This window comes from Lygodium microphyllum, chromosome 5 (genome assembly GCF_053477565.2).
Source record: "Lygodium microphyllum isolate KBCC chromosome 5, Lygodium_microphyllum_v1.1.10, whole genome shotgun sequence".
Taxonomy (NCBI): domain Eukaryota; kingdom Viridiplantae; phylum Streptophyta; class Polypodiopsida; order Schizaeales; family Lygodiaceae; genus Lygodium; species Lygodium microphyllum.
Window position 1 is genome coordinate 102941692 of NC_141139.1, and position 25251 is coordinate 102966942.

Genomic DNA, 25251 nt, shown 5'->3' on the forward strand with positions numbered 1-25251 from the left:
CGTGCATTGTTGCACACTTTTAAAATAAATAATGAAAATGTAATATATCAAATACTGAAATTCACATATGAAGCTCCTATTAAGGTTAATGGGAAATTTTCTTTTTCTTATCCTCCCGTCAGCGACGGTCGAGCTGGAAGGGGAGAGGGGAATAGAAGGGCCAGCAAGCTCCTCGCTGGAGCTTCCTCAGCCTTAAGGCCATGCGATGCGACACATAGGAGAGGGAGGATCCCCCTCCCCTCCCCTATTTAAATAGGAGGCGCTGCCATAGAGGGTAGCTGAATACGTGAGTAGAGATTGAGAAGACAGGGCTGCTGCTAGCCATGAGGGAGAGAAGAATCTGATACGTGACGAGTGGTGAGCTAGGTGGGCATCACTGTGAGAGGGAAGGGACGAAGCGCTAATGTACGCTGGGCCAGGACGACATCGCCTTTGCTGTGGCCGTGCCAGCAGTCAGAATGCCAATATGGCGTTGAATTTCCCCCCTCCTGCCACTTAAGAAGCTATAGAAGCTTCTGAGGGGAAGCTTCTAAGGGGCCTCGATAAGCCCCCTTCTTGTACCTTTTTAAAAACCCTTTTTCCCCCCCTCCCGCGTGTTTAACCCTAAAGTCCCCTTTCCCTAATTGGGCTCCGTTATGAGTTTAAACCCTTGGCCCCCTTCCCTTGTGCCATTTTGGAACCCCCCCTCCCCCCGGTGTTTAAACCAATTAGCCACTTTACAAGGGATTTTAGGATTACCCCCTCCAAGTTGTCTTTAAAGGCCCTTAGGCCTTTTCCCACATTCCAAAAGGTATAGCCTTTAAAGGCTACTTTTTTCCCCTGGAAGTTCCTCCCTTAAGATCCTATAGGACCCATTTTCCCCAAGAGAAATTTACCTTAGCCCTTCCCTTGGCCCATGCAAGAATACCCTTGGAACTCTCATGCACCTTGTTTCTTTTCCACACCTTTCTATTCCCTGTTCGTGCGAGTTTACAAAGGCCACTAAGCCGTCCCCATGGCTTAATGGGTCTTAGTCGTGAAAGATTCTGAAACACCCCTTTCAAATTTCCGACTTCAAGGAGGGAGCCTTCTAAAATTACTTCGACGGACAGTGCAAGGGAGCGATGGTGGAATTCCAAAGAGGAGTTGTAAAGCTGCTTCCACGTCCAAAAGACTACAACTGGAATGCCTCCTAAGAAAGTCCAAGGTGCCGCCGCGGCAGGGTCATCTCCCAGCATCCATGTGGATATCTCACCCCAAACCCAGGTTTTCCTTCCTAATTTTTATTTGATATTGTTTTAATTCAATCATGCAAAGTTAATTATTAGAAATAGGATATATATTTTCATCCTAGTTGTTCACGACGAAGGAACTTAGTCATTAATACTTTTAAATGAAACATGCAAATTAAGAAAGTATAAACACATTTCTAGCAAATAGCTTATGCATTGAAATGAATTATAAGACTAGATTATTATCCATTAAAATAGTATACGTAGGTTAAGCCTAGAAGTATAAACCGCATCTCGCACTATTAACCCATATCGCAATGTATCATCATGGAAAGTGCAAAGCATGAAACAATTCTTACGATGCATAAACTCTATGAAATTATCGTTGTCAAATGCATAAATTAGCAAGAAAAAGGTTGCTTATGTAGTATGAATTTTGTTCGCAATGAAAAGGGAAGATTAGTTGAAATTAACCTAACCTATGCCTGACCTGAAACCGATAAGTTAGGGTTAAGAAATCAATTTACTCATAGTCAAGTAATCTCAAAATTATCTTCTAGAGTTAACCAAATTGGCATAAACCTAAAACACTTAAGCCGCGGAGTACTCGTTCGGAATAAGTTAAATTCCAAGAAATGCCTATACCTTAAATACTTGCCCACATTCACTAAATGTAGGGACAATGAAATTGTAATTGGAAAGTGGGCTAAGGTTTGTCCCTAAGAATCTTACAAGATGAAACTTGGAAACCCTATGTCTAACGACGTCAGTCTAGTAACCTGAAATAGATTGTTTCGTGACTCCATTGTCTCATAGTTTGATGCCACACTCGCATAGCAAGTGCCGAGTCATATGATCTTGTGATTGGATCACAAGAGAATGGCCAAATTCTCGCAATGAGGTTGGCAGATCCTTACGCAAGTTATCTTGCAAGAGGATGAATACTTTAGTATCCTTCTTGAGTAAGGAAGATTAATAGGAAACTAAAGACGAGTCGATAAACTAAAGTAACCAATGAACGTAAGGTTTGACCAAGTTGGGTTAATAGGGTACGCCCTGACCCAAGATATAGGGGATCTTGCAAGGTTGCAAGTTATCCCGGATCCAGTGCTCGTTGCATTCGAAAGAAAGGATTCATTCCTTAGCAATTTGCCAACAAAAACGATCAATGGAAATGTTGTGCTTGCTATAGATTTTAGAGCACTGTTTGGCTTTGTTTGATCAATGAATTAAAAGATAAAAGGATATCTATACTTCAGGTTGAAGGCCAGAAGGGAGAGGCAGCTTCAGTTACCCCCGACTGCGTGCCTGACCCTAACCAAGGGGGTTGTTGACCGCGCCGAGAAAGTGGACCGAACCCGCCGCGAGAGATCTCTCCGTTGAGCGCTACTTGGAGCAGGAGGACGCTTGGGTGCTAGGGGGGGCTCTGGCCATAAATTCCTTGCCCTCCGGGTCCTGTACAAGAGGCTAACGTGACTCGGGATTGGATCTCGGGGCCCGCATACTAGTCTACGGGCGGAAACTTGGATTAGTGATCCTTGTGGATTGATGGATAGCCTTCAGGCAGATTGTGGATAAGTCTACGGGCTGGACTCTTTGTATTTCAAAGATAAATATGATAACCTGTTAATAAGGAACTTGTCTGACATTGTTTTTCTATGTCAAGTGATAAGATTACATGAAGGAACCAGTGCCTAACGGATAATTAAAGAAGCTGGTTGCTACATGTCCAACTAATGTGTTAGGTAATTAAATAACTAAGACAACCCGAGGAAAGTGCGGAGGATGGGCCATAGGTCCGTCCTACAGATGGGTGGTCCTGGTTAGCCGGGAACTTTTCTCAAATCACGATGGACAGCTAGAAGATCATCAAAGAACATGAACAACAAGAGTGTTGACCTAGAAATATATTTGAATCCGATTTACTCTCTTTTAGGGGAACGGAATGGGACTATGCCTTATGGCAGAGAGGTTAATCTTTGTATCCCTCTCGTTTCCCATTCTCATTGAACCAAGTGCAGTGTGAATTAGCTTCGAACCTGGCGTTTCTACGAAAAGTAGTTCACTTGGGTCTGACACTAGCTGCTGTTAGGAAATGACCAATCAGGAAAACCGTAATTCAGGTCGATCCTAAGTGGGAACATCCGGAATACTTCCGTTACGTGGCAGACGTGAAAAGCCCTAGATCGCAAACCCCGTAACATTCCATGGAAGTGTCGGGCGGAGCTTTCTAGACATCCTTTCTGATGGACTGCTAAGAGGTGTCCTAAAAATACAAGTGGACACGTTACATTTGGTATTACAGCGGAGCAACAACAGAATTGTTTGAAGTAAAGCAAATGTTGCTGTCCAAGTATTTCCTTACCTTCAATGTTGTCTTGCAGAATTACGAAGCGTGAAACAAGTTCTTAGTATTTCGAATCATGTTTATGACTGCAATGCATTCTCTGCATTATCAGTCTAGCAAAGAACCTTCTTAGCTAAAGGAATATGCAGACGTATTCCCTAAAGAGTTGATAGAGCCCCCGCCTCAAAGAGAAGTGGCTCATGAGATTAAGTTAGTACCAAGAGCTGCACCAATTGCAAAGAGACCTTATAGAATGTCCATACCAGAAGCAATTGAGCTGAAGGAACAACTCAAGCAACTACTAGATCAGAGCTACATCCGGCCTAGTAGTTCACCATGGGGAGCTCCAGTCCTATTCTAGAAAAAGAAAGATGGGACACTTCGACTATGTATTGATTTCCAAGGATTGAATCAATCAACAGTCAAAAACAAGTACCCTATTCCTAGAATAGATGAGCTTCTTGATCGTCTTCAAGGTGCAAAGTTCTTCTCGAAGATTGATCTCAGGTCAGGTTACTATCAGATAAGGATCAAGGAAGAAGATATCCCCAAGATGGCCTTCAATACAAGATATGGGCACTTTGAGTTTCTAGTTATGTCATTCGGACTTACGAATGCATCTACCACTTTCAACAAGTTAATGCAAGATATCTTTAGGCCATATTTTAATGATTTTGTACTTGTCTTCTTTGACGACACTTTAGTCTATTCTAAACATGAAGAAGATCATGAACCCCAACTTCAAATTGTCCTTGAGACAATGAGGTCGCATAAGATGTATGCTAAGATGAAGAAGTGTGCATTCTTCAAATGTTAGATTGAATATTTGGGATTCATAGTATCAGCAGAAGGAATCTCAGTGGACCCAGCCAAGGTCAGAGATGTGCTAGAATGGCCAATACCAACATTTGTCAAAGAGATACACAGCTTTTTTGGATTGACAAGATGGTATAGGGTCTTCATAAAAAACTATGCTTTGATTGTAGCACCTCTGATGGACTTACTAAAGAAGCAAACAACCATTGCATGGTCAACTCCCGAACAAAATAGCTTCGACAGATTGAAGAAAAGTTTGGTATCAACACCTAATCTAAAACTTCCAGACCTCAATAAGGAGTTTGAGGTAGTAACTAATGCTACTATTCTTGCCTTGGGGTGCGTACTCATGCAGGAAGGTCATCCTGTAGCATACTCTTCAAGGAAATTGAAGAGTCATGAAAAGAATTATGCTACACATGATCTGGAATTGCTAGCTGTCATCCATGCTCTAAAGCTTTGGAGACACTACCTGTTGGGTAACAAGTTTACTCTAGTAACTGACCATAAGAGTCTCAAATGGATCTTTACCCAGAACGAGCTCAACATGAGGCAACGTCGATGGATTGAAATGTTGGAGGAATATGACTTTGAAATCAAGTACGGACCAGGGAAAGAAAATATAGTTGCCGATGCACTTGGTTGCAAGGCATTCCTTAATTCTCTAATCCTGCAGAATCCATCAACAGCTAGATCTCGAGCTACAAAAGTATCTATGCCAAACAATCCAATACTTGAGTTAGCTAAAGAGGATGCATGCCATGATCTGGCCTACCAAACAATGCTAAGGGAGATCTCTATCAAAGATCAGAATCAAAATCTGCATGCTAAGTATCATGAATTTTCTATCAATAGTGGGCTTGTCTACTATAGAATAAGGCTGTGTATACCAGCAAGCCAGTCACTTAAGTAGAAGATATTGTGGGAAGCTCATGATTCCCCTTTCGCAGGACATCCTGGCTATGCCAAGACTCTTAATGTAGTCGGGAAGAGCTACCATTGGGAGAGGCTCAAAGGTGACGTTCTCAAATATGTCACCGATTGTTTGTCTTGTCAACGTATCAAAGCCGAACATGTCAAGATGCCAGGAAAACTACAAGTGCTCGACATTCCCCAAATGAAATGGAAATTAATTAGTATGGATTCTGTTGTAGGCCTACCCCAAGTCCAGGGAGGATACAACTCCATCATGGTTGTGGTTGATATGCTTACTAAGGTTGCACACCTTATTCTAGTAAAGAAAAACTATAAGGCCTCAGACATTGCATGATTGTTTATCAAGGAGATATTCAAGCTACATGGTTTACCTAGAAGAATCATTAGTGATCGTGATTCTCTCTTTACGTCACACTTCTGGAGAGCTATCTTTGAAGCTATTGGGACTCAACTCTGCTTTAGTACCGCTTACCATCCCCAAACGGATGGCCAAACAGAGCGGGTAAATCAAGTCATAGAGGATATGCTAAGGGCATACTACTGTCATGAGACAAAGAGGTGGATTCAATACTTGCCTTCGGTTGAATTTGCCTACAATGCTTCTTACCAACAAAGCATTCAGATGACCCCTTTCCAAGCATTGTATGGTCATGACTATCGAAGTCCCCTAAACTTCTCAGATCCAACCTTAAGGGTTGAAGCTTCAAAGTAGATATTGGAAGAGATGGATGACCAAATAAAGTCAAAAAGATAGGACATCCAAGCCGCCAAGGATAGACAGAAGGCATACGCAGATTTGAAGTGTCAAGATAGAATCTTCGAAGAAGGAGACATGGTCTTCATTCGCGTACACCCTAAGAAGAGTTCCCTATCCTTAGGAGATTGCAAGAAGCCAAGTCCCAGGTATTGTGGGCCGTACAAGATCCTCAAATGCCTAAGACTTAATGCCTATAAACTACAACTTCATGAGAACCTAAAGGTTCCCAATGTATTCCATATCAGCCTATTGAAGAAATATGTACCTAATCCTAACCATGTACTTGACGACCAACAAGTTGTAATGCTCAGTCAAGGAGTCCTTGAACTAAGGCCTGACAGGATCTTAGACGTTAGGGAGAGACAATTAAGATCCAGAACCTTGAGAGAATGCCTCGTCCAGTGGAAAGATTATCTCGAAGAGGATGCCACTTGGATAGATGAAGGCACACTCAACCATCAATATCCCCACTTGATCTCAAGATGAGGACATCTCGATTCCTCTAAGAGGGAGAGAATGTAATATATCAAATACTGAAATTCACATATGAACCTCCTATTAAGGTTAATGGGAAATTTTCTTCTTCTTATCCTCCCGTCGGCGACGATCGAGCTAGAAGGGGAGAGGGGAATAGAAGGGCCAGCAAGCTCCTCGCTGGAGCTTGCTCAGCCTTAAGGCCATGTGATGTGACACATAGGAGAGGGAGGATCCCCCTCCCCTCCCTTATTTAAACAGAAGGAGGTGCTGCCATAGAGCGTAGTTGAAAACGTGATGAGAGATCGAGAAGAGAGGGCTACTGCTAGCCATGAGGGAGAGAAGAATCTGATACGCGGCGAGTGGTGAGCTGGGTGGGCGTCGTTGTGAGAGGGAGGGGACGAGGCGCTGATGTACGCGGGGCCTGGACGACGTCGCCTTTGTTGTGGCCGTGCCACCAGTCAGAACGCCAATACGGCATTGAATTTCCCCCCTCCTGCCACTTAAGAAGCTATAGAAGCTTTTGAGGGGAAGCTTCTAAGGGGGCTAGATAAGCCCCCTTTCACCCCCCTTCTTGTGCCTTTTTAAAAACCCTTTTTTCCCCCCTCCCCCATGTTTAACCATTAAGTCCCCTTTCCCTTGGGCTCCCCTACGAGTTTAAACCCTTGGCCCCCTTCCCTTGTGCCATTTTGGAAAAACCCCCCTCTCCCCCCCCCCCCGGTGTTTAAACAAATTAGCCACTTTACAAGGGATTTTAGGATTACCCCCTCCAAGTTGTCTTTAAAGGCCCTTAGGCCTTTTCCCACATTCCAAAAGGTATAGCCTTTAAAGGCTACATTTTCCCCGTGGAAGTTCCTCCCTTAAGATCCTATAGGGCCCATTTTCCCCAAGAGAATTTTACCTTAGCCCTTCCCTTGGCCCATGCAAGAATACCCTTGGAACTCTCCTGCACCTTGTTTCTTTTCCACACCTTTCTATTCCCCGTTCGTGCGAGTTTACAAAGGCCATTAAGCCACCCCCATGGCTTAATGGGTCTTAGTCGTGAAAGATTCTGAAACACCCCTTTTGAATTCCGACTTCAAGGAGGAAGTCTTTTAAAATTACTTTGACGGACGGTGCAAGGGAGTGACGGTGGAATTCCAAAGAGGAGTTGTAAAGCGGCTTCCACGTCCGAAAGACTACAACTGCGATGCCTCCTAAGAAAGTCCAAGGTATCGCCGTGGGAGGGTCATCTCCCAGCATCCATGTGGATATCTCACCCCAAACCCAAGTTTTCCTTCCTAATTTGTATTTGATATTGTTGTAATTCAATCATGAAAAGTTAATTATTAGAAATAGGATATATTTTCATCCTAGTTGTTCACACCGAAGGAACTTAGTCATTAATATTTTTAAATGAAACATGCAAATTAAGAAAGTATAAATGCATTTCTAGCAAATAGCTTATGCATTGAAATGAATTATAAGACTAGATTATTATCCATTAAAATAGCATACTTCGGTTAAGCCTAGAAGTATAAACTGCATCTCGCACTATTAACCCATATCGCAATGTATCATCATGGAAAGTGCAAAGCATGAAACGATTCTTACGATGCATAAACTCTATGAAATTATCGTTGTCAACTGCATAAATTAGCAAGAAAAAAATTGCTTATTTAGCATGAATTTTGTTCGCAAAGAAAAGGGAAGATTAGCTGAAATAAACCTAACCTAACCTCAAATCGATAAGTTAGGGTTAAGAAATCAATTTACGCATAGTCAACGAATCATGTGGAAGTAATCTCGAAATTATCTTCTAGAGTTAACCAAATTGGCATAAACCTAAAACACCTAAGCTGCGGAGTACTCGTTCAGAATAAGTTAAATTCCAAGAAACACATATACCTTAAATACTTGCCCACATTCACTGAATGTAGGGATAGTGAAATTGTAATTGGAAAGTGAGCTAAGGTCTGTCCCTAAGAATCTTACAAGATGAAACTTGGAAACCCTAGGTCTAAGGACGTCAGCCTAGTAACCTGAAACAGATTGTTTCGTGACTCCATTGTCTCATAGTTTGATGCCACACTCGCGCAGCAAGTGCCGAGTCATATGATCTTGTGATTGGATCACAAGAGAATGGCCAAATTCTCGCAATGAGGTTGGCAGATCCTTACGCAAGTTATCTTGCAAGAGGATGAATACTTTAGTATCCTTCTTGAGTAAGGAAGATTAATAGGAAACTAAAGACGAGTCGATAAACTAAAGTTTCATGACTCCATTGTCTCATAGTTCGATGCGACACTCACGCAGCAAGTGCGGAGTCATATGATCTTGTGATTGGATCACAAGAGAATGGCCAAATTCTTGAAGGAAGATTAATTGGAAACTAAAGACAAGCCGATAAACTGAAGTAACCCATGAACGTAAGGTTCGACCAAGTTTGGTTAATAGGGTACGCCCTCATCTAGGATATAGGGGATCTTGCCAAGTTGCAAGTCATCCCGGATCGAGTGCTAGTTGCATTCGAAAGAAAGGATTCATTCCTTAGCAGTTTGCCAACAAAAACGATCAATGGAAATGTTTGTGCTTGCTACAAATTTTAGAGCACTGTTTGGCTTTGTTTGATCAATGAATTAAAAGATTAAAGGATATTTATACTTTAGGTTGAGGGCTTGAAGGGAGAGGAAACTTCAGTTACCCCCGACTGCGTGCTTGACCCTAACCAAGGGGGTTGTTGACTGCGTCGGGAAAGTGGACTGAACCTGCCGCGAGAGGTCTCTCTGTTGAGTGCTACTTGGAGCACGAGGACGCTTGGGTGCCAAAGGGCTCTGGCCGTAAATCCCTCGCCTTCCGGGTCCTGCACAAGAGGCTAATGTGACTCGGGACTGGATCTCGAGGCCCGCATACTAGTCTACGGGCGGAAACTTGGATTAGTGATCCGTGTGGATTGTTGGATAGCCTTCGGACGGATTGTGGATAAGCCTACAGGCTGGACTCTTTGTATTTCAAAGATAAATATGATGACCTGTTAATAAGGAACTTGTCTGACATTGTTTTTCTATGTCAAGTGATAAGCTTACGTGAATGAACCAGTGCCTAACGGGTTAATGAAAGAAGCTGGTTGCTACATGTCCAACTAATGTGTTTGGTGATTAAATAATTAAAACAACCCGAGGAAAGTGCAAATGATGGGCCATAGGTCCGTACTTCGGATGGGTGGTCCCGGTTGGCCGGGAACTTTTCTCAAATCACGATGGACAGCTGGAAGATCATCAAAGAATAGGAACAACAAGAGCGTTGACCTAGAGTTATATTTGGACCCAATTTACGTTGTTTTAGGGGAACAGAATGGGACTATGCCTTATGGCAAAGAGGTTGAGCTTTGCATCCCTCTCGTTTCCCATTCTCCTTGAACCAAGTGCAGCATGAATTAGCTTCGAACCTGGCGTTTCTGCGGAAAGTAGTTCGCTTGGGTCTAAGGCTACTTGCTGTTAGGAAATGACCAATCAGGAAAACCGTAATTCAGGTCGATCCTAGGTGGGAATGGCCGGAATACTTCCGCTATGTGGCAGATGCGAAAAGCCCTAGATCGCAAACCCCGTAACATTCCATGGGAGTGCGGGGCGGAGCTTTCTAGACATCCTTTCTGATGGACTGCTAAGATGTGTCCTGAACATAAAAGTGGACACGTCACAGAAAAATCATGTTACCCTTAAAAGTTAGAGCATTAAGTAGAAGGTGGATGCCTCACTTATTAAAGTGCAATCCACACTTCCAATAATGTCTACATCCTTCACAGGATTGGTCTCTTTTTTACCTCTCTTTCCACTTTCTTTCATCATACATGCATATACATGAATTCGAATTTCCACATCTACTCCATGTCATCTATATCTCTACACCTGTCTTATTTTCCCCACACAACCAGCTAGTGTTATCACATCTATAGCTATATTCACCTCTTTTTCTCACATGTTTTGAGGAGGAGTTTCTTGTGATGAATATAGGGCTCATCTAGCATCCACCATTATTGGGCTATAACATTAAATAACTTGAAATAGGCACCTTAATTAGGATTTTTTCGAATTGAAATTTGCTAGAGCAACATTATGAAATCCAAATGGAACATAATAACAATCAAAAGACTTTCAATTTTGATTTATTTCAAATTATTTTTTTGAAAATCAAATGGAAAAGAATACCAATCAAAACAAAATATGGAGATTAGAACTTAAATTTCCAAGTCCATCTCCACTCTTGTTTATATATTCTCCTTCACTAGTTACAACACGGGTGTGTGTGTGTGTGTGTGTGTGTGTGTGTGTGTGTTTGTGTGTTGAGAGAGAGAGAGAGAGAGAGAGAGAGAGAGAGAGAGAGATGCCCATAGTCCCATAAATACCTCTTGTTGCCATGGGATAAACCAACAAATAGTCCAATGAGGCATAGAGAAATTAGTAGTAGAAACCACATATGATCTAGCCATCCACAACATCAACATCTTTCTTAGCATAAGTAGTATCCATTAGTAGCATTTTTTCTAACATTTGCACAATACTTAATCATTAGTTAGCAAGACCATGATATCTTCCACCTCAATGCAATGACATTGTTATGCATTTTCACAAAGCTTAAAAAATTCCCAAATCGAAATTAGGTAGCTCGGTTTTGAGACCCTATATAAATGTGTGCTTGTTACTTTGATGTTTTTATAGTTCGATAAAACTCAAGCTCTTGATAGCCTAGGAGTTCATATATCCTTTTTACTTTGATTTTCATCATGTGTTTGACTTTGTGAATTGAGATTGGAATTTATGTACATGTTAACATGGAGCTTTTCTTTTTCTTTATTTCTCTTTCTTGTTTTTTTTGTTGTTTTAAACACAATGTCTCTCTCCTATATGTCTCTATTCATAGTATATACTAGAGTTCCATGGCTCATGTCGCTAGATTCTAAGGTGAATGAATGTTTCAAGATCATGTGCTATGGTCAAATCATGCATTTTTCTTCCCAACTCTCACAACATTAAAGACCTTGCACTTTTGAATGCATATGTAGTTAGACTCCACATGCACGTATGCATACACTCCAATTTGTACTCTCCTTTGAGCTTGTAACATTTGATTTTATTGATTATTATACTCTCCTTTGAGATTGTATGTAAGATTTAGATCATTCCTTTCTCAAAGAACCTATTAACACTAGTCATCTAGCAAGTAAGACACTTTTGTAGAAAATTGGAACCTCTACAAAAAATTTCATTTCTCATCGATGAGAAATATTAAGAATACATGTTTTTAGGAAAATGTGACCAATACAAGATAGTAATTGGAAAAAAAATCAAAAGGGTCAAACAAGCCTGAAAGTGTATATTTCTATATCAACCTTTGAGACCATTTTCATAGAAAATCAAAAACTTTAAGTACTTCTAATCAAAACCATCTCAACAAATATTTTACCAAGGTAAGACTTTCATGAAAGTAACTTTAATATATATATTCTATATCTCATTAAGAGATTTGTAATTAGATAGAAATTGCCAAGTTCTTTAAGAGCTCCAAATAGCATTGTTGAGTGATGTTTTGACCAATTTTCATGCATGTTTCAAGACTTAAGTTTTGTAGAAAATAAAATTTCACTTAAAACTTATTGCAAATCTTTTATTCTCCTATCTTACAATATTGATAAAGTTCCATCCAATTTTGGTATCATAAGCACATGTTTTTTTAAAGATATTGAAATGGGACAAATTACAAGAGTAGTGTTAAGATGAGTGAAGCCCCTCTTTTTCTCTTTCTTGTTTATGTGGCTTTCTTTTAAAGTGAAGTGTATGGTCTTTTCATGTATATTCCAACATGCTTTCCTACTTACATAGGAATGCAACCATGCTATTTCCACACCGTTTAAAATTTCATACATTTTTTACTTTCCTGACATCACCTTTGAATTCAGAAACACATTTCATACCTGCATCAAAATTAGTATGCATGATCTTGCATTAGTAAGTCATGCCATAATGCCTATTTTATTCATAAGCATTTAAGATTTAACGAGGAGAAATATGATGGATATTCTTGCATAAATAAGTCATGTCATGAGAATCTAGGTCTCTTTTTTCATTCGCACATTTAGAAATTTAATAAATGTAAGTGTGACATAGATACCTCTCACTACATAGCATATTATATTGTAAAGGAGACATGTCTACTATAATTGAAAAACTCTATAACAACAAATTTGTCTACATATAGTATCACAAACAACATATTCAATCACCTTTGAAATATTTTCCTTACTACATGCATTGCTGCAAACTTTTAAAATAAACAATGCAAAGTCATGTTACCCTTAACAGTTACAGCATCAAATAGAAGGTGTATGCCTCACTTATAGATCATATATATCTATACCCATTTATTTTCCCAATCTACGTATCTATTCTTATCTAATGTATAGCTATATTAACTTTTTCCTAAGTCAAAAAGGAGGGTATGCTCGAAGGAGGCGACGTTGGAGTTGTAGATGATGGGGAAATCATGCTGCCCATGGAGGGCAACAAAATCCACACCTACCCTACGAGGATACGCCATGAATGTGGGGTCATTCCTCTGGTAGGGTAGGGTGTTGCAAAACACCATCCAAGCGAGCATGCCCATGACGTGCTTTCTCACGGACTTCTCCTCCTGTCCCGACCCCACAAGACTGTGGCTTGCCTCCCCTCTTTTTTGACCCCAATGCTATTGATAGCTATGCCATGGCGCGCCTAATGATGAGAGCTATCTGTCTTCCCTCCTTTTGCCTAGCTCTCCTAGAAGATATGAACGACAACCAGTTTACTAGGTGCAACCATCCCTTCCTCTCCACCACCTCCCTCCACGTCCGCATGAACCTCAAAGGGTACATGCAAAGCCGTCAAATTTTTAGCAAGTCCATCCGATCCCCTTTTCCACCTCAAGCAGACAAGGAAGATTAGGTACAAGCTGTCGTTCTCCTAGTGTAATACCAAAAAAAAAAGCACACCGCACAGGAAGATCCTTACGCATGGAATAAATAAAACAAATCACTTCCACAAGCACTTCAGCACCACATAAAGCACAATCACCACACCTAGGGGTCCTCAAGTTAGGTGTGCCCGGTGGCTTCGGTCGGCCGACTCCACTCCTAACCCCCTAGCCCTTTTTGCTCCCCCACTTCACGCTTAGGGCCCATCAAGGCCACGACATACCTAGGGAGGCCACTCGCCTATGGTTAGATCTGTCACCCTGAGCCACTTGCACTGCACACTACGATAGACACCCCCCTCCTTAGGTGGAGCACCACCCCCTGTCGTTCACTCTTCATCAACACCCAACTCTGAATGCTTATCCCTTACCATCCGACAAGCCTGCAAAGAATCGTCATGTGCAGAATCCCCAACAAACCAACACTTGTGCTGGCCATCAATGCAATCCCCAACACAGAATAGCCCTACCACCAACTCCAGCAACCTTTCACCAGCGACCTTGTCCACCAACAGGCCCCCAGGACCTTCTTCCACACCACCACCAACACTCCTCCACGGAAACCACTGGCGCCCTTGTCACCCACGTCTTCGGTGCATGCTATAGCCTACTACCTACGACGGTGGGTGCCATGGGACTGGCACTCATCTAGAAGGGGGGTAATGTTAGCCCTGTAATTCTGCTCGAATTTGCGATTCTTTATTTAAAACTGTAATTCTAATTACAGTTTGTTAATCCGCAAGTCTTCGTTAATGACATTGATTACGACAAGCAAACATCTTGCTATTTTTAGCGATGTTTTATTATCATTCACGTTCTTTGCTCGACCGAAATAGCACTTTTCTTATACACGTCATCTCATCTTGCACGTTACGTCTCTCTATTTTGAGCTTTCTTTTTAGTCACTCAATACTTTTCGTCGTTTTTACGTGCATCTCCCTATTTTGATTGTCATGCGTCTCAACTACGCTCGTCTTTTCATGGTTTGCAGATTCTGGGATCTCATCTTATTTGTTTTCTCTCGACATACAGGCATGGCCAATTGCATAATTGTTAACGGATATCCATCTGGCCAATGTTCGGTTCCCTTCTTCCAAGGACAAGTCTTTCCTGGGTGGAAAGCAAAGATGATGCTAATTCTTGAAGGTGACGAATTATTTGATATTGTTTAGGGCGACCTGTCTTGCCCAGTTCAACCTATTGATGTGATGAATAACAATTCTGTGATTACTGATGGCCCGTTATTTGAACAATGGAAAATTGATCATACTGATTGGATTCATCGTGACAAAGTGGCTCGTCGTTATATATTGTCCACACTTCCTCACTCACTTATGTTGGATGTCTTTCATCTAGAAACATCTCATGCTGTTTGGGAGTATCTTATCTCAACGGTTGAGAAGAAATCGGTCACCGAAATTTTATATCTCCAAACTTGTTTGAAGAATCTTCAATATAAGGTTGGTACTTCTATGCACTCTCATATCGAGGCTTTTAAAGACATTATCAATCAGCTTGGTACTGTCGGCGCTCCTATTGCTAAAAATCAGATTGTTACTCAACTTCTTCATACCATCAAAGATCCTTTATATGACAATATCATCACTATTTTTTCTAACAAGGATAATATCCACTTTGACAAAGCATGTATATCTCTTATTGAATATTCTCAATGTCATGAGCATCATTTGGAAAAATCTGATGCTGTTTTGGTCACTCGTGAACAAAGGGAATTTGATGCTGCTTTTGTTGCTCGCAAGTGTCCCGCTTCACGTTTTCACCAGGATGGACACTCTAATCAAGGTAGTAAATCTTCTCGTCTTGGTTATCCTAACAAACATTGTTCTTATTGTGATAAGAAAGGCCATGTGGCTTCTGATTGTTGGGCACGTCAATATGATGAGGAGCATGGAGTTACTACAAAGCAACCTCGCTCGTCCAAAAGTTTTCCTCCTTGTGATTATTGTGCACATACAGATCATCCATCTCATCGTTGTTATAAATGCAGATATGATGAAGAACATTCTCGAGCTTATATTGTTCAACAAACTACAACTGATGATGATCATACTCATCAGGAGCTTAATTTCGTCCATCATGATATCTCTCCAGAAAAGGTACTTCATGTTCATGATGGTTCTCTATTCATCGTTGATTCAGGTGCCACTGGAAACATGACATACCAATCGTAGTGGCTTCACAATTATCATTATCTTCCTATCAAGAAGTTTGTTTACCTTGCGGATGATTCAACTTGTCAAGTCAAAGGGGTGGGTGATTTATATCTGGGGACTATTTCATCCACTAGAATATTAAGAGGAGTTCTTCATGTTCCAGATTTGCAAAGAAATCTTCTTTTTGTTGCTCATCTAGTTGATCTTGGTTTGTTTGTTGGGTTTGATCATAATCAATGTCGTATAGAGAAAGACTGACATAATATAGCAGTAGCTCCTCGACATTGTAATCTATTTGAGCTATCATTGAACGATATAGTTGCAAATGTTGTTACTGCCCCTGGAGATGCAGATTGCAAATTATGGCATCAAAGAATTTGCACACTCCGATTTTGCCAAAATTCTTGATCTTCATCGTCATGGTCTTGTGCAAGGTATGGATCTTAAATGTAACGTGTCCTCTTCGTATCATCCAGGACACGTCTTAGCAGTCCATCGGAAGGGATGTCTAGAAAGCTCCGCTCGGAACTCCCATGGAATGTTACGGGATTTGCGATCTAGGTCTTTCCGCATCTGCCACGCAGTGGAAGTATCCTAGCCGTTCCCACTTAGGATCGACCGAAATTAGGGTTTTCCTGACTGGTCATTAACTAACAGCAACTAGTGTTGGACCCAAGAGAACTACTTTACACAGAAAAGCCAGGTCTGAAGCGGATTCATGCTGCACTTGGTTCAAGAAGAATGGGAAACGAGAGGGATGCAAAGCTCAACCTCTCTGCCATAAGGCATATTCCCATTCCGTTTCCCTAAAAAAGCGTAAATCGGTTAAGACATAACTCTAGGTCATCGCTTTCGTTATTCGTTTTCTTTGACGATCATCACGCTATTCTTTGAGAAAAGTTCCCAACTAACCGGGACCACCCAACCGCAGGATGGACCTATGGCCCATCCTCCGCACTTTCGGTTTGTTTTAGTTATGTAATTATCTAACACATTAGTTTGACATGTAACAACCAGCTTCTTTAATTAATCCGTTAAACACTGGTTCCTTCACGTAATCTTATCACATGACATAGAAAAACAATATCAAATAAGTTCTTTATTAACATATTATCATTTTTATCTTTGAAATACAAGGAGTTCCGCCCGTAGGCTTGTCCATAATCTGCCCGAAGGCTATCCAGTAATCCACAGTGATCACTATTCCAAGCTTCTGCCCGTAGACTAGTATGCAGGCCTCGAGATCCAATCCCGAGTCATGTTAGCCTCTTGTGCAGGACCCAAAAGGCGAGGGATTTACGGCCAGAGCCCCCCCTGGCACCCAAGCGTCCTCCTACTCCAAGTAGAGCTCAACGGAGAGACCTCTCGTGGCGGGTTCGGTCCACGTTCTCGGCGCGGTCAACAACCCCCTTGGTTAGGGTCAGGCAGGCAGTTGGAGGTAACTGAAACTGCCTCTTCCTTCAGGCCTTTAACCTGAAGTATAGGTATTCATTTAATTTGTAATTCATAATTCAAACAGTGCTTTAAAATCTCTAGCAAGCACAAACATTTCCATTCATCGACCGTGTTGTTTAGCAAACTGCTCAGGAAGTGTTCTTTCCTTTTGAGTGTATCAACACTCGTTCCCAAGGTGTCTTGTAAATTGGCGAGATCCTTTATATTCCAGGTTAGGGCGTACCTTATTAACCCAACTTGGTCAACCCTAAAGTTCCTTAGATACTTTAGTTTCCGGTTTATAACTTTCCTTATTTAGAAGGATATCCAAAAAATACGTCCTTTTGCAAGATAACTTGCGTAAGGATCTCCCATCCTTGTTGAGGGTATTTACCCTTTCTCCTTGTGAATCGATCACAAGACTAAATGACTTCGTACTTGCTGCGCAAGTCCTGCGATGGAATAATCCGTTTTAGATCCTTTAAGCTGACGTATGTCAGACCTAGGGTCTCTTTTTAAGAACCTCAGGGACATACCCTAGTTCTATATCTTTACGAATTTATTGACCCTACAATAAGGAAAGTAGTCAAGTGCTTAAGGTATAAATGTTTCTTTGGTCTTTAAATCATTTCCAAGGCATATTTTTGCAGCATGGTATTTCTAAGTTTAGATTGGTTTGGTTATCTTTTGGAAGGTAATATTGATCACCTCATCACGGTTTTGTTATCCTTGTGACAATTGATTTTTCAGTCTGTACAATTCAATTTAATCTTCCTTTTTCCGTGCAGGCGAACTCATGCCAAATAATAATCATTTCCCTTGCTAAGATGTGCAATTAGCAATGATGACTTCCTAGTAATTTGAGCAACGAAAGAAACCTTTCATGAATTTAATCATTTACAATGATTTGTTGCAAAAAGGAATAGGACTAATGGTGCAAGATACAATTTCAATACCCTCAGGATTTAACTGAAATATACTACTATAATCTTGCTCGTAATTCGTTATAATGCATGATGCTATTCGAAGGAAACTATGTTCTATACATTATCATTTATTCAAATAAACTAAACTCCTTCATTATAAATAACTTGGAAAAATATATCCTATCCCTAACAATTTCTCTTTGCATGATTGACTTAAAACCGATTTAAAGCCAAGAAGAAAAACCTGGTTTTGGGGTGAGATATCCACATGGATACCGAGAGATGACCCTCCCGCAGCTACTCCTTGGACTTTCTTAGGCGACATCGCAGTTTGAATGTGAATGTAGCTTTTACTCTTTCTTCCGGATTTCCACCGACTCTCTTTCGAGGCAAGGTGCCGTTTAAATGGTTGATCACGAGAAGGAATGATAGGACCTTTAGGTTCTTAGATTCTTCAGAGATAAAAAATTTTACAAAGCCTAAGAAGGCCTTATAGGGTATGTACTTGGCAAAAAGTTTATGGGTGAGTGTGGTTTTGCAACCACATGAACTTGTTGAAGAACCTTGGCTTGGGGTAAAAGGTATAGAAGGAAATTATTCTCTTTCCTTGCACTTCCTCTACCTTTTTCTTCTCCTTCCCTACTCCTCCTCCTTCACTCCTCTTTTTTTCTTCCCTTTTTACCCTTCTACCTCCCTCTATTCCTTCTCTACTCTTCCTCTTTTACTCCTTTCTTACTCTTCTTTATCTTTTCCCACCCTCTACTTCTTTCACACTACTCCTATCTTCTTCACTCCTCTCTACTTCCCTTCTTTATCTTTTTCCACCCTCTACTTTTTTTCACACTACTCCTTTCTTCTTCACTCCTCTCTACTTCCCTTCCTTATCTTTTCCCACGGGGCCCCACGAAAAGAAAAGGGGTGTATGGTTACGATCGTAGTAGTCAAGGTAGTTTCATGGCAGGTAGTCAGAGGGGGAAAGTGGTTAAGATCGTGGCCCACGGCCCGTTCAGCGGGATGGGGGGAAAAGTAGGCTGGGACATCCGCCTAGGTGGCGGCATGGTACATCAGCCTTATGGCTAACCTTGTAGCAGAACGAGGGGGGAAACAGTGCCGTTCTGAGGCCCAGGCAGCGTCTGGCACTATGCCCGAAGGCCCAGGGAAAGGGATGTGCAGCGCTATCGAGCGAGGAGGAGGAAGCTTCCAGTCAGTGGCCTCAAGGGCCCTGCAGCAGCTAACGGGCCCGTGACGTGCGTAGAAGGCGTAGCCTCTTATCTCCTCGCCCTTCCCTCCACAGCAATTTGTCGCTGTCGTCTCCCTCACAGACTGAATATCACCCTCTTCCTCTTCCTTTCGTCGTCATTAGAAGAGGAATATTTATGGGAGGAGGGGGGGTAGGGCCTCCCTCTCGATGTGGATCCTGCATGTGATCCCTCCCCTCCACCACTACACCATCCCATTTTAGCACCATTCCCTTCCCTCAGCCACGCTTCAGCTGAAGGAAAAGGTAAAAAAAATTTGCATTAAATCCCATATTTATCCCTTATCCTCCTCCCAAGAGGAAATTTCTATGAGAAATACGGGGTTTCAAAAAGCTGTGTCTCGTTTGGGCTCAGTGGAGAGTGTATTAGTTTAGACTATCTCGTCCCAAACCTCACTGCAACCTTATTATTTTCCCGAGACTTCACATGGCCGGAAATATTACATTCTCTCCTCCTTAGAGGAATCGAGATGTCCTCATCTCGAGATAAATTCGGGATATTGATGGTTGAGGGTGCCTTCATCTACCCAAGTGGCATCCTCCTCGGGATAATCCTTCCACTGAACGAGATATTCTCTCAAGGTTCTGGATCTTAACTGTCTCTCCCTAACATCTAAGATCCTATCCGGCCTTAGTTCAAGGACTCCTTGACTAGGCATTACAATTTGTTGGTCATCAAGTACATGGTTAGGGTTGGGTACATATTTTTTCAATAGGCTGATATGGAATACATTGTGAACCTTTAGGTTCTTAGGGAGTTGCAATCTATAAGCATTGGGTCCTAGGAATTTGATGATTTTGTACGGCCCACAATACCTTGGACTTAGCTTCTTGCAATCTCCTAGAGATAGAGAACTCTTTTTAGGGTGTACGCGAATGAAGACCATGTCTCCTTCTTCGAAGACTCTTTCTTGACGTTTCAGATCCGCGTATGCCTTCTGTCTATCCTTGGCCGCCTATATGTCTTGTCTTATTGACTTTATTTGATCATCCACGTCTTCCAACATCTGCCTTGACGCTTCAACCCTTAGGGTTGGATCAGAAAATTTTAGAGGACTTCGACAATCATGACCATACAATGCGTGGAAAGGAGTCATCTGAATGCTCTGCTGGTAAGAAGCATTGTAGGCAAATTCAACCAATGGCAAGTATTGAATCCACCTCTTCAGCTCTCGACAGCAGTATGCCCTAAGCATATCCTCGATGACTTGATTTACTCGCTCTGTTTGGCCATCCCTTTGGGGATGGTAGGCGGTGCTAAAACACAGTTGAGTCCCAATAGCTTCAAAGATAGCTCTCCAGAAGTGTGATGTGAAGAGAGAATCTCGATCACTAATGATTCTTTTAGGTAAACCATGTAGCTTGAATATCTCTTTGATAAACACTCTTGCAATGTCGAAGGCTTTATAGTTTGTCTTTACTGGAATCAGGTGTGCAACCTTGGTAAGCATGTCAACCACAACCATAATGGAATTGTATCCTCCTTGGACTTGGGGTAAGCCTACAACAAAATCCATACTGATGAATTCCCATTTCATTTGGGGAATGTCAAGCGGTTGCAGTTTCCCTGGCATCATGACATGTTCGGCTTTGATACGTTGGCAAGACAAACACTCAGTGACATACTTGAGAATATCACCCTTAAGCCTCTCCCAATGGTAGCTCTTTCTAATTGCATTAAGAGTCTTAGCATAGCCACGATGTCTTGCGAAAGGGGTATCATGAGCTTCCCATATTATCTTCTGCTTAAGTGACTCGCTTGCTGGTATACACAGCCTTGTTCTGTAGTAGACAAGTCCATTATCAATGGAAAATTCCTAATACTTAGCTAGCAACTTTTGATTCTGCTCCTTGGTAGATATTTCCTTTAGCATTTTTTGGTAGGCCAAATCATGACATGCTTCCTCTCTAGCTAATTCAAGTATAGGGTTGTTTGGCATAGATACTTTTGTAGCCAGAGATTTGGCCGTTGATGGATTCTGCAAGATTAGGGAATTTAGGAATGCCTTGCGACTAAGTGCATCGGCAACTACATTCTCATTCCCTGGTCGGTACTTGATTTCAAAATCATATTCCTCCAACACTTCAATCCACCGATGTTGCCTCATGTTGAGCTCGTTCTGGGTAAAAATCTATTTGAGACTCTTATGATCGGTTACTAAAGTAAACTTGTTACCCAACAGGTAGTGTCTCCAAAGCTTTAGAGCATGGATGACAGCTAGTAATTCCAGATCATGCGTGGCATAATTATTTTCATGACTCTTCAATTTCCTTGAAGAGTATGCTACTGGATGACCTTCCTGCATAAGTACAAACCCCAAGGCAAGAATGCTAGCATCAGTTACTACCTCGAACTCCTTATTGAGGTCAGGAAGCTTTAGAATAGGTGCTGATACCAAACTTTTCTTCAATCTGTCGAAGCTATTTTGTTCGGAAGTTGACCATGTAATGGAAATCTGCTTCTTTAGTAAGTCTGTAAGAGGTGTTGCAATCAAAGCATAGTTTTTGATGAAGACCCTATACCATCCTCTCAATCCAATAAAGCTACGTATCTCTTTGATGGATACTCGTATTGGCCATTCAAGCACATCTCTGACCTTGGCAGGGTCTACTGATATTCCTTCTGATGATACTATGAATCCCAGATATTCAATCTGACGCTTGAAGAATGCACACTTCTTCATTTTTGCATACAGCTTATGTGACCTCATTGTCTCAAGGATAATCGAAAGTTGAGGTTCATGATCTTCTTCCTGTTTAGAATAGACTAAGGTATCATCAAAGAAGACAAGCACGAAATCATCGAGATATGGTCTAAAGATATCCTGCATTAATCTATTGAAGGTAGCAGGTGCATTCGTAAGCCCGAATGACATAACCAAGAATTCAAAGTGCCCATATCTTGTATTGAAAGCCGTCTTTGGGATATCTTCTTCCTTGATCCTTATCTGATAGTAACCCGACCTGAGATCAAACTTGGAGAAGATCTTTGCACCCTGAAGACGATCAAGAAGCTCATCTATTCTAGGAATAGGATACTTGTTTTTGACTGTTGATTGATTCAACCCTCGGTAATCAATATATAGTCGAAGTGTCCTATCTTTCTTTTTCTAGAATAGTACTGGAGCTCCCCACGATGAATTGCTAGGCCGGATGTAGCCCTGATCTAATAGTTTCTTGAGTTGTTCCTTCAACTCTATTGCTTCTAGTATGGACATTCTATAAGGTCTCTTTGCAATTGGCACAGCTCCAGGCACTAACTTAATCTCATGATCCACTTCTCTTTGAGGCGAAAGTTCGGTCAATTCTTCAGGGAATACATCAACGTATTCCTTTAGCCAAGAAGGTCCTTCATGAGAATCTTGCTTTTGATCTAACTTGTTGAGTTTGATCAAGTAAACGGGTAATCCTTTTCTGACTCCTTTTATGATCCGAGATACTTTGGCTAATTGGATTCTTGGCACTCCTGCCTCACCTTGAGTTGTGACAAATTCCCTTTCAGAGTTTCGAAAAGAAACTTGACCCTTTCCACAGTGAATGTGGGCGTCGTTGGGCTTAAGCCAATCCATCCCGAGTAGACACTCATGGATACCTAAATTCATGACTCTGAATTTGACTGAAGTCTTCTTCCCTCCCAGAAAGAATTCCACCTTAGCAGTTTGCCTGGTACAAGTTACCTCACGACCATTTGCCAATTCCACAAGAAGGGTAGGTGCTTCTACTGTGGCTATTCCTAATCTTTTTGCATATGCTCGTGAGATAAAGGAATGTGTACTACCATAATCAATCAAGGTTTTGAAACCTTTACTTTGATAGTCCAACGGTGTCTGAATCACCGAGAACTGGCGATTCGGCCCTTTCTTGTGTAAAGCGGCATGGACTGTCTCTCTTTCGAATTCTCCTTCCATGGTCGGATCTTCGTCTTCCTCTCCTTCGCACAATTGCCTATTGGCAATGTAGGCGGTTCTTCCTCTTCCTCGGGTAGCGGCTCCTTGACCACGGCCTATTCCTTGGAAAGGCGCTTGGCGATGTCCTCCGCCGAGCTTGGGACATTGCCTCTTGAAGTGACCGAGTTCCTTGCAGTGGAAACAACAGAGGTTTTGGCCATTACTTTGAGTAGGAACAAATTTATTGACGTTATTTGTCCTTGCTTTCTTTCTTTGTCCTTGAACTCTCTTCATTTGAGGTCTGAATGCACCTCTGTTCGGGTCATTATAAGACCAAGTTTTATTACCCCTTGGTTTAGCTTGCACCTCCTGAATTATAGGTGCCGCTCGAATGAGTGAATCTTGAAGGTCTGATGGACGCATAGATTAGAGACGGGTATTTACTGGTGGATTTAAGCCCGCACAAAATTTGGACACCTGCTGCGTCATGTCCATCTGTGGCGCATATTTTAAAAGTGAGACGAATTTAGAGTAGTATGCGTCAAGAGTGAGTCCTAGCTGTTTTAGCTCATAGAACTCATTCATTTTCTGCGTGCGATATGCAGGTGGTAAGTATCTTCCCTGCACGGCTTTCTTCAGCTTCTCCCAAGTAACGGATCCCTCTGAAATCCCTTGATCCCTGCACCATTACTTCCACCAAAGTCTGGCTTCGCCAGTGAGCTTTAACTTGGCGAGCATAGCTTGATTGGAGGGTGCAGTACCAGCTGCTTCGAAGTAATACTCCATGGATTCAATCCAAATTTCAGCATCAGCCTGAACAAACCTGCCTCTCTCGTCAAACTTGAGTGGCTTTATCTGCTTGAGGAGGAACTTTTTCTCCTGGATCACAGCAGTACTTGATGTAGAAGGTGAATTTGGAACCTGTACCTAGGGTTGTGCCTGAATAAAGGTTTTCTTAACGTTATCATATGATAATCGACTTTAGCTTATCTTTCATTTTTAGTTTAGCTATCTCGTAAACAATGTAGCTACTTAACTTTTTATCAATTCTTATACACAGCCAGATATTGATAAAAAGAAGTCTTTATTTGTATTTACATGGGCATAGCCCTTTCGAATACAACGTTTCATGTAATATTAAGCCAATCGTTACGTTTAGTTTGGGGAGAACAACGTTGTATTGCATTTATCTACAGGAACTGAGTAATAGTAGGGTTTTGGGTCATGGATCTTTAGGAATCGATAAGTCAGTGGAAGTTCAGGATACCCTTTCCATTGGAATCCATACTTCTCATGGCGGCCCAACACTTTAATCTTGTCGGCGGGGATTACACGGGTTACTTCCTCATATACATATGAGTTTATCTCAACCCTCCGACCTTGGATATGTAAAGTCGAATTTACGTGAGCTTCCACAAAAACGAATAGCTTCACATCTTTCAAGTCTTCCAACCACTTGATCCTCTTTAGGTTGGTCTGTAGATAAGCAAACCGGTGGGCGGCTATATAGTAGATTCCTGAAGACCTCGTCCATCTTCGTTCTATGTAAAGAGGTGATGGATTATAAATCTGCTCTAGGATGTTCATCATCCCAATTCTTTGTCTATAAAGCGCAGAATGCATTGCAGTCATAAACATGACCCGAAATACCAAAAACTTGTTCCATGCTTCATAATTCTGCAAGACAACATTGAAGGTAAGAAAATGTTTGGACAGCAACAACTTCTTTACTTCATTTTATTGAGATCTTATAAAAACAATTCCGTTGTTGTCGGCTCTGATACCAACTGTAACGTGTCCTCTTCATATCATCCAAGACACGTCTTAGTAGTCCATCGGAAGGGATGTCTAGAAAGCTCCACCCGGCACTCCCATGGAATGTTACGGGATTTGCGATCTAGGTCTTTCCGCATCTGCCATGCACCGGAAGTATCCTGGCCGTTCCCACTTAGGATCGACTGGAATTAGGGTTTTCCTGACTGGTCATTAACTAACAGCAACTAGCGTCGGACCCTAGCGAAGTACTTTACGTAGAAACGCTAGGTCC